The following is a 16,999-nucleotide window of genomic DNA, read 5'->3' on the forward strand; positions in this document are numbered from 1 at the left end:
AATCGCTATTTTACTTTTTTTTTTAAGGGGATACGTTGGCAAACGGTCGGTAAAGTTGTCATTACAACGTAGAGCCAATGTTGGCTATTGGCTACTCTTCGTTTCTGACTATTGAGCTCACTGTTTTTGCTTGTAGGAGTAATGTTGCTCATGGACATAAGTAGAATTGCAGTAATTTAACCAGTAATTTATTACTAGAGTTTTTCTGTGGCTATACGCTCAACCGTTTTCAAAACTATAGCGTATATTCTGCATTAATCTCTCATTTAAAGTAAGTATACGCTGAACTAACATAAAAATATTAGGTGAGTATTTGGGGTGCATCCACGGGGGCCAATCGGGTCCAACCCGGAAAAAAATCTTCCTAACTTAACATACTTTTGTACACTTTCTCAAGAAACTCTGCGGGCCTTATGCAGAGTCTTTCTGTAGTGTGATTAGTGCCATACTAAAAGAGTTCGATTAACTTGGGCCTTATGCAGAGTCGTTTTGACGTTAAAGTATGATTAACGTCATACTAAAGATCTGACTACTGCAAGAAACATACATTAGTCGAACTCTTTAATATGAGTTCGCCATATGATAATATGTAGTGTGATAATATCATAATATGAGTTAATATGTAGTGTGATTAGTGCCATACTAAAAGAGTTCGATTAACTTGGGCCTTATGCAGAGTCGTTTTGACGTTAAAGTATGATTAACGTCATACTAAAGATCTGACTACTGCAAGAAACATACTTTAGTCTATTTCCGCGTCAGAAAGGGCCATATGCAGAGTTCTTCTGACGTGTGGTTAGTGTCATACTAAAGCGTTTGACTTACATATGCTTTCTGCAGAAATCGGGCGTTTAGCATGACGCTAATTATTTTCAAGACGACTCTGCATAAGGCGGAATGACTCTTAATAAGGCCCAATGTTTCCTGCAAGACAAGCTATTAGTATAACTCTAATCATGCGTCAAAACAACTCTGCATAAGGCGGTACTTGTTTAACAGGGAATTGATTGCTGTAGCATGAAAATTTGATCTTATACTTCACCTGTACTCTTTCTCTTATAAAAACAATCTAGTTCTATCTTTTATTTCTGAAAATATAGTTGGAAGTATTTTATAATTACTTCACGTCTTTTCTGGTGCAGAATAATACCCGTTCAATACTACATAGACGTAGTGTGTTGTAGTATTAGCCTCCCGTCCCCAAAGCTTGGATCTCTCCCAACAAAAATATAGGTGGAAGTATTTTACAATTACTTATCGTCTTTTCGGGTGCAGAATAATACCCGTTCAATACTACATAGACGTAGTGGCTTGTAGTATTAGCCTCCCGTCCCCAAAGCTTGGATCTCTCCCAACAAAAATATAGGTGGAAGTATTTTACAATTACTTATTGTCTTTGCGGGTGCAGAATAATACCCGTTCAATACTACATAGACGTAGTGGCTTGTAGTATTAGACTCCCGTCCCCAAAGCTTGGATCTCTCCCAACAAAAATATAGGTGGAAGTATTTTACAATTACTTATCGTCTTTTCGGGTGCAGAATAATACCCGTTCAATACTACATAGACGTAGTGGCTTGTAGTATTAGCCTCCCGTCCCCAAAGCTTGGATCTCTCCCAACAAAAATATAGGTGGAAGTATTTTACAATTACTTATCGTCTTTTCGGGTGCAGAATAATACCCGTTCAATATTACATAGACGTAGTGGCTTGTAGTATTAGACTCCCGTCCCCAAAGCTTGGATCTCTCCCAACAAAAATATAGGTGGAAGTATTTTACAATTACTTATCGTCTTTTCGGGTGCAGAATAATACCCGTTCAATACTACATAGACGTAGTGGCTTGTAGTATTAGACTCCCGTCCCCAAAGCTTGGATCTCTCCCAACAAAAATATAGGTGGAAGTATTTTACAATTACTTATCGTCTTTTCGGGTGCAGAATAATACCCGTTCAATACTACATAGACGTAGTGGCTTGTAGTATTAGACTCCCGTCCCCAAAGCTTGGATCTCTCCCAACAAAAATATAGGTGGAAGTATTTTACAATTACTTATCGTCTTTTCGGGTGCAGAATAATACCCGTTCAATACTACATAGACGTAGTGGCTTGTAGTATTAGCCTCCCGTCCCCAAAGCTTGGATCTCTCCCAACAAAAATATGGGTGGAAGTATTTTACAATTACTTATCGTCTTTGCGGGTGCAGAATAATACCCGTTCAATACTACATAGACGTAGTGGCTTGTAGTATTAGACTCCCGTCCCCAAAGCTTGGATCTCTCCCAACAAAAATATAGGTGGAAGTATTTTACAATTACTTATCGTCTTTTCGGGTGCAGAATAATACCCGTTCAATACTACATAGACGTAGTGGCTTGTAGTATTAGACTCCCGTCCCCAAAGCTTGGATCTCTCCCAACAAAAATATAGGTGGAAGTATTTTACAATTACTTATCGTCTTTTCAGGTGCAGAATAATACCCGTTCAATACTACATAGACGTAGTGGCTTGTAGTATTAGACTCCCGTCCCCAAAGCTTGGATCTCTCCCAACAAAAATATAGGTGGAAGAATTTTACAATTACTTATCGTCTTTTCGGGTGCAGAATAATACCCGTTCAATACTACATAGACGTAGTGGGTTGTAGTATTAGACTCTCGTCCCCAAAGCTTGGATCTCTCCCAACAAAAATATAGGTGGAAGTATTTTACAATTACTTATCGTCTTTTCAGGTGCAGAATAATACCCGTTCAATACTACATAGACGTAGTGGCTTGTAGTATTAGACTCCCGTCCCCAAAGCTTGGATCTCTCCCAACAAAAATATAGGTGGAAGTATTTTACAATTACTTATCGTCTTTTCAGGTGCAGAATAATACCCGTTCAATACTACATAGACGTAGTGGCTTGTAGTATTAGACTCCCGTCCCCAAAGCTTGGATCTCTCCCAACAAAAATATAGGTGGAAGTATTTTACAATTACTTATCGTCTTTTCGGGTGCAGAATAATACCCGTTCAATACTACATAGACGTAGTGGGTTGTAGTATTAGACACTCGTCCCCAAAGCTTGGATCTCTCCCAACAAAAATATAGGTGGAAGTATTTTACAATTACTTATCGTCTTTTCGGGTGCAGAATAATACCCGTTCAATACTACATAGACGTAGTGGCTTGTAGTATTAGACTCCCGTCCCCAAAGCTTGGATCTCTCCCAACAAAAATATAGGTGGAAGTATTTTACAATTACTTATCGTCTTTTCAGGTGCAGAATAATACCCGTTCAATACTACATAGACGTAGTGGCTTGTAGTATTAGACTCCCGTCCCCAAAGCTTGGATCTCTCCCAACAAAAATATAGGTGGAAGTATTTTACAATTACTTATCGTCTTTTCAGGTGCAGAATAATACCCGTTCAATACTACATAGACGTAGTGGCTTGTAGTATTAGACTCCCGTCCCCAAAGCTTGGATCTCTCCCAACAAAAATATAGGTGGAAGTATTTTACAATTACTTATCGTCTTTTCAGGTGCAGAATAATACCCGTTCAATACTACATAGACGTAGTGGCTTGTAGTATTAGACTCCCGTCCCCAAAGCTTGGATCTCTCCCAACAAAAATATAGGTGGAAGTATTTTACAATTACTTATCGTCTTTTCGGGTGCAGAATAATACCCGTTCAATACTACATAGACGTAGTGGGTTGTAGTATTAGACTCCCGTCCCCAAAGCTTGGATCTCTCCCAACAAAAATATAGGTGGAAGTATTTTACAATTATTTATCGTCTTTTCGGGTGCAGAATAATACCCGTTCAATACTACATAGACGTAGTGGGTTGTAGTATTAGACTCCCGTCCCCAAAGCTTGGATCTCTCCCAACAAAAATATAGGTGGAAGTATTTTACAATTACTTATCGTCTTTTCAGGTGCAGAATAATACCCGTTCAATACTACATAGACGTAGTGGCTTGTAGTATTAGACTCCCGTCCCCAAAGCTTGGATCTCTCCCAACAAAAATATAGGTGGAAGTATTTTACAATTACTTATCGTCTTTTCGGGTGCAGAATAATACCCGTTCAATACTACATAGACGTAGTGGCTTGTAGTATTAGACTCCCGTCCCCAAAGCTTGGATCTCTCCCAACAAAAATATAGGTGGAAGTATTTTACAATTACTTATCGTCTTTTCAGGTGCAGAATAATACCCGTTCAATACTACATAGACGTAGTGGCTTGTAGTATTAGCCTCCCGTCCCCAAAGCTTGGATCTCTCCCAACAAAAATATGGGTGGAAGTATTTTACAATTACTTATCGTCTTTTCGGGTGCAGAATAATACCCGTTCAATACTACATAGACGTAGTGGCTTGTAGTATTAGCCTCCCGTCCCCAAAGCTTGGATCTCTCCCAACAAAAATATAGGTGGAAGTATTTTACAATTACTTATCGTCTTTTCTGGTGCAGAATAATACCCGTTCAATACTACATAGACGTAGTGGCTTGTAGTATTTGACCTCCTCCCCCTTCCATGTTTGGACTCTTCCTAACAAAAAATTCTGGATGCGCGCCTGGTGCTATACTTTTAACATTTAACAGGAACCAGAGTTAGGATCAGTGGCGTATTTTTTGATGGTTTAATTTGTTGCAGAAGAGTTGGTCCTTCCCTCAAAAAGACCATACACGAAGTTACTAGTATATTACCTACGAACTAAAAATGGGATGAATTTTTTAAAAGAACCATTTGGGTCGCGTCTGCATTTTCTTATCGGATGGATTTCATTAAAAAAAAAAAGAAATTCTCATTAAAAATAATGGGAAGTCTAATCACCTCGATCTCACTCAAAATTCCGCGACACAACACTTACTTCATCGGTATTTGGCAGGCAACTAAGATAATAATAATAATAATAATAATAATAATAATAATAATAATAATAATAATAATAATAATAATAATAACAATGAACATGGACGTACGCACGAGTTGGGTCGTGGGGGTCCAGACAACCCTCTTCCCTCGAAATCAAGACTTTTCTGTAAATTTAGTTTAATTTTAGGAGTGATTTTACAAATTTGAATATAATTTATCGTTATATTGAATTAAAAGCCCCCTGTAAAACTTTAAACCCCCGAAATAAATTGCTACATACATGCTTGTTAAGGAAAATTTCAAATTTTGCATCAGACTAAGCGGATATGGTACTTTCAATTGAATTGATTAATTTTTACTTAACTCCTTTGTTAGCAGCGAGGTTCAAAAGGACGAGATCTGTAGTTTAAAGTGAATCCTGAACTTCTGTAGTGTGTTTGATGTTTTCCCACCGGAAATCTATACACCGAAGACATGACGCTAGCCACTAGATCATCATCATCATAGGTATTCTGCCATTATTGGCAGCTCACTTACGGTAACTAAGGAGCTTCATGTTCCACAGTCTTCCGCTAACCTCTTCTCTTCACATAAAATTTTTCTATTTTGATATCTTCCATTAATTGTAGTCCACTTCGTCCTTTCCCTCTTTTTCCTGCCATAATACCCTCTAGCACCTTTTTCATGATAGAGTTCCTTCTTATCCAGTGTCCCAACCAGTTTCCCTTGCGCTTCACAATAATTTCTAAACTTGCTCTTTTCTCCAATACTATTTCATTCGTTCTCTGCTGGACTCAGCTTATTTCTCCATTCTTCTCCATATCCACATTTCGAAAGCTTTCTGTCGTTTTTCATTATTTTTCCTTATGTCTAGGACAGTCTTTTAGTTCAACGCCTCGTGTATGCCCTTTAGGCTAAGGGAAACTATCATGAAAGCAAGTGAAGAATGATGAAAGGATTGCTAGAGTGAGAAAGTTGGAGAAAACGGGAGTACCCCTAGGAAACCCATGGACATTATATTGTCCACTAAAACCTTATTTAACCGGGGATCGAATCAGGAACCCTACGAACCAGAGGTAAGCCCCTTCCACTGAGTCACCGTGTCCCCCGCGAGACTTTAAAGAAAGAGATCTATACAGGGTGTTTTTCGGTCACGAAAGTCACGAATGTCACGAAAAAGTCACAACGGTCATGAAAGTCAAGAAAAAGTCACGAAATTTAGCTTTTGGGTCACTATCTTTTTTATCTGTACAAATATAAGTACAGACTGGAAAATTTTATTCTATGAAACTTCAAAATTCACCACCAAAATGTCTATGGTTGGCTTTAGACGCTACCAAATCGCAAGCAAATCATACTTCTATCGCATGCAGAAAAATTCGGCCTATTTCGCACCCAAATTTGCTCTTGAGAATATTAAGAAATGTTATAGTCTGATAAAGGAAAGGTCACGAAATTTCATTTTGGAATTTTAGTAGACACCCTGCTATAGTTTAAAGTGGGCTCTGAACCTTTGTAGTACGTTTGATGTTCTCCCACGGGGAATCTATATACTGAAGGCACGCGCGCTAGCCATTGAATCAACGAGTTAGAATTCAATGGACATGTTATTTCTCTGTTACCTCAGACGACAAAGAAATGAAAATAAAATGAAACATCTACTTTAACTTCCACGATTATGCCCTTTACGTAAAGGATACGAATGATTATGAAGGAATTACGAAAGAGGATGTGAGAGGAATCGGGAGAAACTCCAGAAAACCCACAAAAAACGGCACAAACTGACATGGTCTAGGATCGAACTAGGAACCTCAAACGAATCTCAGTTGTTAGTCGAATCTCCAAAGTAAACGGATTAAAATCAAGTATGGTCAAAAATCTCTTACCACACCAAAAATTATAAACATATGTTCATTGATCTTTGCGTGATGTCATAAACCTCTGAGTAATCTAATTTTATTTAAACAGATACAGATTTATTTGCATTTCCCATGCATGAATATTTATAATTACCTGTATGTTATGTGATGAACTGGAGCGAATTATAAATTGAATAGATACTCTTTAGTTCACTTTTTACATAGGGCTATTATATAAAGTGAAAAAAATTAAATGAAATCTTTAAGTTTAACATCCCACGGTTATGCTCTTTAAGCTAAGGGAGATGGATGATTAAAGAAATTTAATGATGATGTAAAAATTAGTGGAATGAGAAATAGGGAGGAAACGATAGTTCAAGGAGAAAACCCACGGACACGATGTTGCCCATTATACACTTACTTAACCGGAGATCGAACTTGGAATATTATATAAAGTGAGAGCATAGGCAACCTCAAGACTTGGTTTGGATGGTAGAAGAAAACAAACTGATCGAAAAGTCAAGTAAAGATTTTTTATACAAAATATTTGTAAGTTAATTCCTTACGTGGAAAATTCGAAACTTTACGTACTTAAGAAGAAATTACGTTTCTGATTTAAAGTTTTGATCTACCTTATATATATATATATATATATATATATATATATATATATATATATATATATATATATATATATATATATATATATATATATATATATATATATATCCATATATATATATATATATGGATATATATATAATATATATATGGATATATATGGATATATATATGGATATATATGGATATATATGGATATATATGGATATATATAAAATCCGTTATTTGGACAGCGGTATATTGGATATACAAATATACGGAATCCATATATTTACTACGGAAATCTGTGCGAACTATATGTTATCCATATGCCACGTACATACTGTCTTTTCCTACTTAAATGTTACATCATGCTGCTACAGGATATGTGACATCTAACAGTCTTCGTATATTACATAAGTAGACTATGTTACATACGTCAGCTATGTGTTATATACGTCCATCTGTACGTGAGAATCTTACCGCCTGTACACAGTTCTTTCTTTCATACGGAAAATAAGTATAAAGTATTATAAAAGTAAAAAAAAAATGTTTTCAGTCATTCATTTGCTACAGAGTGTTACTGATAGTCTTACATTAAGTTCAAAAATTACAGAATTTACTCATGTAACCTACGTTTTTACGTACGCGACATACGATCTTGTTCTCTATGTAGAAACTAATTTTTGTAAACTGCATTAGTGTATTCGGTAATGCTTCTATTTACAACCAGACAGGCCTGGTTCGATCTCTGGTTCATTCAACATCTTTTAAACATATGTAGGGAAACCTGGGGAAATGAGGCCAAATCGTGGTGTTGACATTTTCCACGTGTTTTTTGTTTGAGTGCCAAATTCAAACAAGTGAGGAGCCTTTACTTCCATACGGAAGACAATTACTACTAACGATATATTAGGGTTGCCATTCGTTCCGAAAAATCCGGGACCGTCACGGAATCGAGATCTGCGTCCCGAAAATACTTCTCGGGACGTTTAAATGTCCCAGATTTAAACGAAGAAGAAAGGAAGGGAATATTGTAGGGTTTTTTTCACAAGGTTAGGTATATAATTATTCTCTTCAACTTCTGAGTATGATAGTTCAAAAGTTGAAAATTTAAAAAAAAAAAAAACTTGAGAACATAAAACATGGATTTAACTATTTTGACATTGAACGAAGTCATTTATTGAGTCAGGGACAAAAGGTTTTATTGCTCAATCTTATTATTATCTTTAGTACTCTGTTTCAATCTGCATCTTGCTTCTGAAATACTTTAATTAATAATCGCTGACTGATATCTTTTGTTAATTTTCCGCTGACCATTCAAGAAGAAAAACACAGTAGGACGTCGATAATCCAAACGTCAAAAATCCGAGCGCGGTCCCTAGAAGCTTTTTACATTTTGTCTTAGCGCTTACGATGAACAAACAATAGGATTGTCCGTCGGCGTTGTGTGAAGTCAGTGTTTTTACAAAAGCTCATTCATATGTAATTGTTTGTCAAATATATTTTTATTTTCCCTTGGGTCTATACAAGTTAAGTTTTAAGGGTGAGTTACAAGAACAATGTAATTTAGTGTACGAGCAGGTTCTTCAGAAATATTAAATGTAAGTAGCTTTTTTACCTAAGGTATTGTAATTATTGTATGTACTGTATGACCACTGTATCGATAAAAGAGCATACAGTACAGTATATTTAAGCTTAAATGACATTTTCTTGGTCATTTTCGAAAATCCGAACAATTTGAAAATCCGAACTACCTGTGGTCCCAATTAGTTCGGATTTTCGACTTCCTACTGTATATTGTTTTTTTAAATTAATAAAACTGAACGGACAACAATGGAAAAATGAAAGGATACAATAAAACAGACAAAACGTGTGAAAGGAAACATCATATATATGCTTACCAGGGGGGGGGGGAATCGTCTGCTTACATTTGCTTAACTAGGAAAAAGTTCTACTAAAATGACTAAAAATGTGATTACGTAATACTTGAACAAATCTATCTAATGGAAGAAAGTAAGTTAGTATATAACACTTCTTTTCATTTGAATGATTCTCGTAATTTAGTAGGTCCCAAATTTTCACTTTTGAAATATGACAACCCCACGATATGTTGAATATCACAATACGGCGCCGGCGCCCTACTGTGTAGTATCAGCAATATTGGACGTCTTAGATATCAAAAGCACGGGCGTAACCCGGATGTTGGGCAAACAAACGCGTTTCTTGTAACGGCGTAAGAATCCACCTTCTCCAAGAACAATAGCAAGATAGTACAACGTTCCGCCACGTCAATAAATTACATAATCACACAAGATTTAATCTGGTAAAGAAGCGCAATGCTCGAGTTCACATGCTCAGTCTCTCATATTATTATTTTGGACGAACGTCATTTTGCAGTGAACGGTTGGAAGTTTGTAATCTGGACGAGGTATGGGTCTGTCGGTCGAAAGAGGGCCACCTATTGTCTCCGTATTCCTAAGATCATACTGACTGGGTACGTGAATATACAGCGATAAATTTTCATGCATCTTTATGGTTTGGTGCTTACTACTATGATAGCAAACTTACGCTACGTAGAGCAAACAAAAGTATTAGAGTCAACGTAATTTAATATCAGATAATCATTTTGCAGCCAATATATCGCCGTATTTGGTTTCCATATGGTAAGGACACACTCGTGTTGTTATTTGCATCAGGACAAGGTCCGGTCACACAGTAAGGTCAACAATGACGTACCGTACATAAAGTTTCCGTGACAAGGGAATTCATTACAGATATTCCTGTGAAATCTCCTGATGCATATTGTGCCGTTGACATTTGTATACACTAAAGACTAGACGGTCTTTGGGAAGTTTATTCTGAGGAATGAAACAGACTTTACTAAATTATACTTCAACGCAGCCTCTTTCAGTGGAACCTGAGATGTAGGGTGACAGCTGACAGGTAACAGACAGACTTTGCACATCGAGCACAACCACTGGTGAAGTCACGGTATTTCGTAAACGGTATCAAATTCGTTACCATAATAAACAGAACTACATGTTTATAACTAGCAGAATGCACACTTTTAGCATGGGACCAGTAAAGTTTATGGAAAATATTTGAAAGCTATACCTTGACAAAAATGACTTGATTGCTGGTTCAATTAAAATTACAGCTAAATAAAGCATTAAAAAATGTTACAAAGTCAAATCAAAAAAGCAATAGCTAGCTTTTATTCGTTCACCATCAACAATTGAAGGTAATTCTGAACAAAGCATTGTGTTAGTTGAATAACTTCCTTTAATTTCAACAACTCTTGCAAGACGAGACGAGAAATTAGATTTTCTCATTTTTTTTCGAATTCTCACCACGTCTTAATTCTCAAAAAATTCTATCTCATCTTGTCTCGATTCTCAGAAAGCATTTCTCGTCTCATTTCGAAAACGGTGATCAAAATCCATGATTATTAGAAATGATCAAAAGCCTTCCACTTCAAAAGAGGTCCACGATTGAGGATGTAATATGATATCTAAAACAACACTATCAATGGCTTTGGATTGTATATTGTTACAAAAGAAACACTGACCAAAGCTTCAATACAACACTGTATTTTAAACTATAATGTATAAGAATTTCGGATATCTAACATAGACTATCCTTCATCAGACACTATAGAACATAAATGAAGATACAGACATATATCTAGACATTCTTATGAAAAATCTAAATTCTATTAGCTGAAACCTTCTTAATACAGTGAAACCTATCTTTAGCGGAATCGAGCGGGACTTGCAAAAAATTCCGTTAAAGTCAGGTTTCCGCTTAGTGGAGGTAGACTTTTCCTCTTTAAAAAAATACATGCTTATATGGGGGAATATTGAGAAAATATATTGCTGTACGTACATTGTTCGATTACAGTACTTCTTTCTTCTACGAATAAATACACAAAAAAATTAAAATGAATACAAATTATGCTATGCACACGTTTTCTTTATTTTTCTAATAGCCAAGCAGGGTTTTCTGTGTACATTGCTGCTTGGCTGCTTGACTTTCCGCATACACTTTAGCCTGAAAAATTATACTAAGTGAATCAGAATCATTTTTTTGTAAGGCAAATTTTTGCAGTTCCTTTAAACTTCTGAGAATCTTGATATGTATTTATTCTACACTCTTCTTGGAACTCAGTATCGCATTCCTCTTCTTCCTCTGTCTCGTGTACTTCTTTCCGACATTCCGTATGATTCTTGATTAAGTTGCGGGGATTAAGGACAATTTGTGGGGCTGAATATGAGTAGTGGTTGGGGAAGGTCAACACTGTCCAGAAATATTTAACAAAAGAACGAACATTTTATCGCAGACAGTGTAATGTATATGTCTCATAGAATGTCTAAACATCTTCTAAACGCTGTAGTCCGGAACTCAGAATTTTCCGTTAAATGTTTATTTTTCTTTCCGTTGTCCGCGTAACACAGTTTCCGCTTAATGAAGGGAGTTTTACACGTTTTGTTCTCCAAAATTCATGGGACCGTGAAATATTTCCTTTTAAGACAGTTTTCCGTTTAATAAAGGGTCCGTTGAAGACAGGTTTTACTGTACTAGGATAAGAAAGGAAATATTGAAGATAGAGAAGAGAATTAATAAGGAAGTGGAAAGAAGCACATTGGATGAAGAAGGTAGGAAAAGATAAGCTGATGAACTGGACATGGGGTTTATCTATTAATGAATTATGGCAGAGAATTTTGGATAGCATGAACAAAAAGATGGAATTCAAAAATGCCCTTATAAGGACCAAAAATGGCGGTACGTGATTGGTTAGAAAAAGAACATAGGAACCTATGGGACTGGCTAAGGCTTCAGCCAATAGAATTTAGATTTTTCATGATAGTGACTATATATATACATTATGTGATCAAAAGTATCCAGACACCCTCAAAAACATACGTTTTTCATATTAGGTGAATTGTGCTGCCACCTACTACCAGGTACTCATTATCAACGATCTCAGTAGTCATTAGACATCGTGAGAAAGCAGAATGGGGCGCTCCGCGGAACTCACGGACTTCAAACGTGGTCAGGTGATTGGGTGTCACTTCTGTCAGAAGTCTGTACGAGAGATTTCCACACTCCTAAACATTCCTAGGTTCACTGTGTCTGATGTGATAATGAAGTGGAAACATGAAGGGACACTACAGCACAAAAGCGTACAGGCCGACCTCGTCTGCTGACTGACAGAGACCGCCGACAGTTATAAAGGTTCGTAAAGTGTAATAGCCAGCCATCTATCTAGGAATTCCAAACTGCATCAGGATCCACTCCAAGTACTATGACAGTTCGGCGTGAGGTGAGAAAACTTGGATTTCATGGTCGAGCGGCTGCTCATAAGCCACACATAACGCAGGTAAATGCCAAACGACGCCTCGTTTGGTGTGAGAAGCGTAAACATTGGACGATTGAACAGTGGAAAAACGTTGTGTGGAGTGACGAATCACGGTACACAATGTGGCGATCTGATGGCAGGGTGTGGGTATGGTGAATGTCATCTGTCAGCGTGTGTAGTGCCAACAGTAAAATTCGGAGGCGGTGGTGTTATGGTTTGGTCATGTTTTCCTCGGAAGGCGCTTGCACCACTTGTTGTTTTGCGTGGCACTCTCACAGCTCAGACCTACATTGATGTTTTAAACACCTTCTTGCTTCCCACTGTTGAAAAGCAATTCGGGGATGGCGATTGCATCTTTCAACACAATCGAGCACCTGTTCATACTGCACGGCATGTGGCGGAGTGGTTATACGACCATAACATCCCTGTAATGGACTGGCCTGCACGGAGTCCTGACTTGAATCCTATAGAACACCTTTGGGATGTTTTGGAACGCCAACTTCGTGCCAGGCCTCACCGACTTACATCAATACCTCTCCTCAGATCAGCACTCCGTGAAGAATGGGCTGCCTTTCCCCCCAAAAAAGACTTCCAGCACCTGATTGAAAGTATACCTGCGAGAGTGGAAGCTGTCATCAAGGCTAAGGGTGGGCCAACACCCTATTGAATTCCAGCAGCACCGATGGAGGGTGCCACGAACTTGTAAGTCATTTTCAGCCAGGTGTTCGGATACTTTTGATCACATAGTATATGTATACACATAGTAAATGAAAATATGTATCTTCATTTATGATCTATAGTGTCTGATGAAGGATGTGTTAGATATCCGAAACTGTAACACATTATAGTTTAAAATACAGTGTGTGTTGAAGCTTTGGGCAGTGTTTCTTTCCTTATGATATCTAAAAATGTTATGATTTTATTGAAGTATATTGTATAATGACTTACGTTTATTTAAAGATTGATACATGTCCTTCATTGTGTTCTTATAATTACTTTATCATTTTTTACTAAGAATGATATAATAGTGAAACAGTGATATCTAAGACTTGTTGACTACAGGACTCAAAAAATTTCTCGTCTCGATTCGAATTTTAAAATATACTTCTCGTTTCGACTCTCGTCTTGTTTCCAAGACGAAACTTCTCGTCTCGTGGACAACATTAAGGGTCTTCACTACAACGAAATTAAACTACCGCTAATTTTAGAGTTTTTCTGTAATATCTTGAAAACAAATAAAAATATTCGAAAAGCAGAAACGTAGTGAACTACACAATGCAATTTTGCATGTGATACCGTTATCACAATTCACCTATCCGCTTTTGGTATGCCGCTATTTACAGAACCCGCAAAAACTGTTAAATCTATCTACAGTTGCAAATCGAAAGCAGATAAATGAGTTGTGATAAACGTATCACATGCAAAATCGTATTGTCTAGTTCACTACGTTTCTGCTTTTCGAATATTTTTTTTTTATTTGCTTTCAAGATATTACAGAAAAAAACTCTAAAATTAGCGGTAGTTTAATTTCGCTGTAGTGAAGGTCCTTAACTGTAATTGTCAAACTTCTTGTCTCGTGGTCAATATTAACTGTAACTGTTTCAGACATTAAATGTTTGCTGCTCGAGTTATATATATGCAAGCGTTTTAGGTGTTGACATACGTTTGGTTTCGGTCGAGTTACGTAAACCCGAAAAACGTCCATAAATACGTTACTTTTTACAACGTCAAGACCAATGTATTTTGTCGAAGTCCAGAACAAGCAGGGACGTGTGGTGCATATTACCGCTGTTACCGGCGGTAACGGTAAAAATATTACAGTTTTTCGTTGTTTTCATATATCTTCAAATTTCATTATCGACATGGGAAGATGTTTACATTTTTCTTTCTTTTTTTTTTTTTTTTTTTTTTTTTTTTTAAGTTTGGATGGCCTATGTTTTATTTACATTGTGAACGAATGCAACATGCCAGCACCAAATAGGAGCATACTGTTGTTGATACCGCAGATTTCAGAGGTAACGCGAACCCTGATAGCGTTCGTTCACTCCAGAAGCACCTTTCAGCGTGCCAGCCAGAAGCATCCTGCGCGCTCGTGTTTGGACTTTCGGAATAGCCCTTATGTTACCGTTCGGCTGAGTGGAACAGGAAAAAATAGGAACGTTCCCTGTCAAAACAAGGAGATTCTAGAATATCATCAACATGTATATTCTACTCACCGCACCGCCCGCTTAGGAGTCTATTCGCTCTCCTCTCGCTGTAGAGGATCGAGCGGGCGGTACTTCTACTATACTGTTTCGTTTGCTTCCCCATTCTAAGGATAGAAACTTGGCTTTAATTTCAGTGTTCATAAGATTATTTCATTGTCTTAACAGCATACAATTTCGGACAAATATAAGTAGCAGGTTTTTCATACTAATAGCATTTAACACGTGCTACTGTGAGACTGATGCTCCAATGCATTATTTATATGTTAATCGATCATTTTTACACGACTTTGAATAATACAGCAACAGTGAACAAGAAGAATATATTCCATAGGATATTCTAACAAAAATTTAATATAGGTTTATTTTGATTCAAAATAAAGTTTCTCATTGAATGCTAATTTGACCTTATGGGCATTATTTTTTTTTAAAAATGAGATTTTATTTCTGTTTAAACAGTATATAAATTTAGATGGTTGTCTCATGCCTGAAGGAGCAAAGATATTGTCAGTCCCTGAAGGGTCATTAAATATACAGAAATGCCTATTGATGAAACAGATTGTGCTATATGGGAACTGTTTCAAGAGCAAGCGGAGTAGTAATGATAATTAGAGAGAAGTAGAGATGTTGCCCGCGCTCCTTCCAATTCGTGTAATTATTATTATTTAGGATTTATGCTAATTAAGTTAAAAATACTTTGTTTTTAATTTAGTATAGAAAACTTTCGATGCAACAAATTTCCAACTCTAGCCGCTAGCCTACTAGTTGAATTTGGATTTTGATGCAGTTTGTGTTGAAAAAGAACTGTGCAATCGTCTTCATCGTGCCGCAGTTTGACTGTCTAACTAATTTTCAATACGGAAAACTTGTTGCTCAAACATATGATGAAACTCCAGTTATGGTTGGTGTGGTAGGGAACTGCAGCCTCTTGTTAATTATATTTTCATTCTTATGCCCATAGACTTAATTTAGTTTTAGAAAAGTCAGTTGATTATACAAAAGGGCATAGGCGTAAATAGCACCCCCGCAACCCTCGCGGCAGGGGGGTCGCACGAGCTTCAGGGGCGCAAAATATATAGAAACTACTGCGCATAACTAAAGGTTGAGAGGCCACTGAAGCTTCAAGTTACGCTACTGGAAAAGGGTATAAGATTTTTTTTTAATTGTGTTGGGACTTGCTTCTTCTTCCTCGAAGTCTTCAAAAAGAACAAATGCTCTGTTTTATGTAGTCAACAAAAGTATCACAATAGTCTCAAACACAAGGTATGGAACTATAGAAGTAGGGTAAATGATGTGCTGTATAGTCTGTTAGAAGTCTTTAAATCCATGATAGATAAAACCTACGAATAGGATTCTCAAACCAGAGTTTGTGTAGCAAAATTTTATAACCTTTCAAAGTTTTGACTTTAATTTTTTACTTGAACTGTTTTCTGTTATAGCATCAAAATAAGAAATCTTGTTCAATATCTTACAAAAGAAAGTTCATGATGTAGGTTACTGCAGAAAGAAAATAGATGACTTTGAAGAATATCTAAGACTAGCAGCGTTCACCCCGCTTCGCTGCGGTCACCCCGGAACGCAATAAACTTTGTTACTTAGATAATTTTTACTTTTTCGCTTTCAAGTGATATGATAAAAACCATAGAAGATTGCAGTAAATCTTAACATTATATCGCCTGTCATTTATGTTAACCCGCCCCGCTTCGCTGCGGTCATCCCGGTGCTGGCATATTGTAAAAGTGTCTGTAAAAATAAGCAAATCAATTAAAAAATTTTAAACAGAAGATTCAAGCTATTTTCCGCTGTATATCGCCTGTCATTTATGTTAACCCGCCGAGTGACACGGTCATGCGGGTTGCATATAAATACGTTTATTTTTACCTATGATGAACTAATAACAAAGGATTTGTACGTTATGGACACTTGAATGGTCAATTATCTCAAGACACTGGTAATTAAAAATTAAAGTGATATGATAAAAACCATCTAGGGTCCAAATCCTAATAACCCCCCAAAAATGAAAGAAATTGGTTCAGCCGTATTAGCGTGATGAGCGGACAAAGGATTTTGTACGTTCTCTTTTATATATATAGAAGATAGA

This window comes from Thermobia domestica, chromosome 12 (assembly GCF_964235325.1).
Source record: "Thermobia domestica chromosome 12, izTheDome1.hap1.1, whole genome shotgun sequence".
NCBI classification, from domain to species: domain Eukaryota; kingdom Metazoa; phylum Arthropoda; class Insecta; order Zygentoma; family Lepismatidae; genus Thermobia; species Thermobia domestica.